General features: G+C 32.0%; 1 protein-coding gene across 14 annotated transcripts in view; it reads left to right on the top strand.

The window, feature by feature from the left end:
• LOC106876118 (FMRFamide peptide receptor frpr-18) overlaps positions 1-1021 on the top strand; it is a 162455-nt gene that overhangs the window by 49728 nt on the left and 111706 nt on the right. For 10 of the 14 annotated variants that reach the window (XM_052973249.1, XM_052973256.1, XM_052973248.1 and 7 more), the window contains exon 2: positions 414-478. The exons of the other annotated variants lie outside the window; for them this stretch is intronic. The gene's annotated coding sequence lies outside the window, so the exon portion shown is untranslated. The remainder of the gene's footprint in view (positions 1-413; positions 479-1021) is intronic. 14 annotated transcript variants of the gene reach the window in all.

Genomic DNA, 1021 nt, shown 5'->3' on the forward strand with positions numbered 1-1021 from the left:
TGCTTCACCACATACCGAAGTTCAGAAATAGCAGCTAAAAAATCTGAGTCTCAGGTTTTCTAGCTGCTATTTCTGAACTTCGGTATGTGGTGAAGCAAATGCTTGCTGATCACTTAATTATGTTTATATATATATATATATATATATATATATATATACACATACATACATATACACATATGTATTTATGTATGTATATGTGTGTATGCGTGAGAGTGTGTGTGTGAGCGCGTGAAGGTGAAATTTTGTGTCTGTATTGCATTCATATATCATAAAGTGATTAAATTAATTTAACTTAAACTGAGAATAAACAGTAAATTTGCAATTTAATTATTAAGATCAACCTGGTACATTATATTGTTTCCATGATTTGCTAATTCCGATTGGTTATACATTATTAACTTTTATCGTAGATCTACTGGTTCGGTGCATTCTTTTACCGGTAAATGAAAATCATACTGTGCTTCACCGCTAAAAGGTAAGATCGAACGGAAATATTCTTTTTTCTCAAATCCTAGTAACCGATATTTTACATTAATGTTTGAGAAAAGAACTGATCTTAAATTGTGCCCAGGATGGCCTTTTGTTGTATCCTGTAAGCGTTATATTTGTCATGTAGTAAACCTGTTATTGTTTAACTCCACTTTTATTTTACTTTTATTGTTACTAGTACAAATTTATTCCAATATATTTCAATACTCAGCCTTCTCGCTATTTTATCTTTCTCCTTTCCTCCCTTTTTTTTCTCTCGCTCAAAATGTTATTACTGCTACTTACCTCAAGGTTAAATCTGATAACGTAAATTTTCGATCTAAATTTGTCCATTTGTATACATTTTGCCTTCTCAGGCGCAGTGTATCCCATATTATGTTGACGAATGTGTGCTTCCTTTATCGAAGATATTTGATAGGATTTGAGAAAATTATGGTTGTTCTATTTATTATTGCTACAGACTGTAGGCTGCGTCGTTGAGTCGCTTTTCTCTATGTAGTGTGACAAGTTGTCAACTTGTGTGTATGTA

Source organism: Octopus bimaculoides, chromosome 15 (genome assembly GCF_001194135.2).
Source record: "Octopus bimaculoides isolate UCB-OBI-ISO-001 chromosome 15, ASM119413v2, whole genome shotgun sequence".
NCBI lineage: Eukaryota > Metazoa > Mollusca > Cephalopoda > Octopoda > Octopodidae > Octopus > Octopus bimaculoides.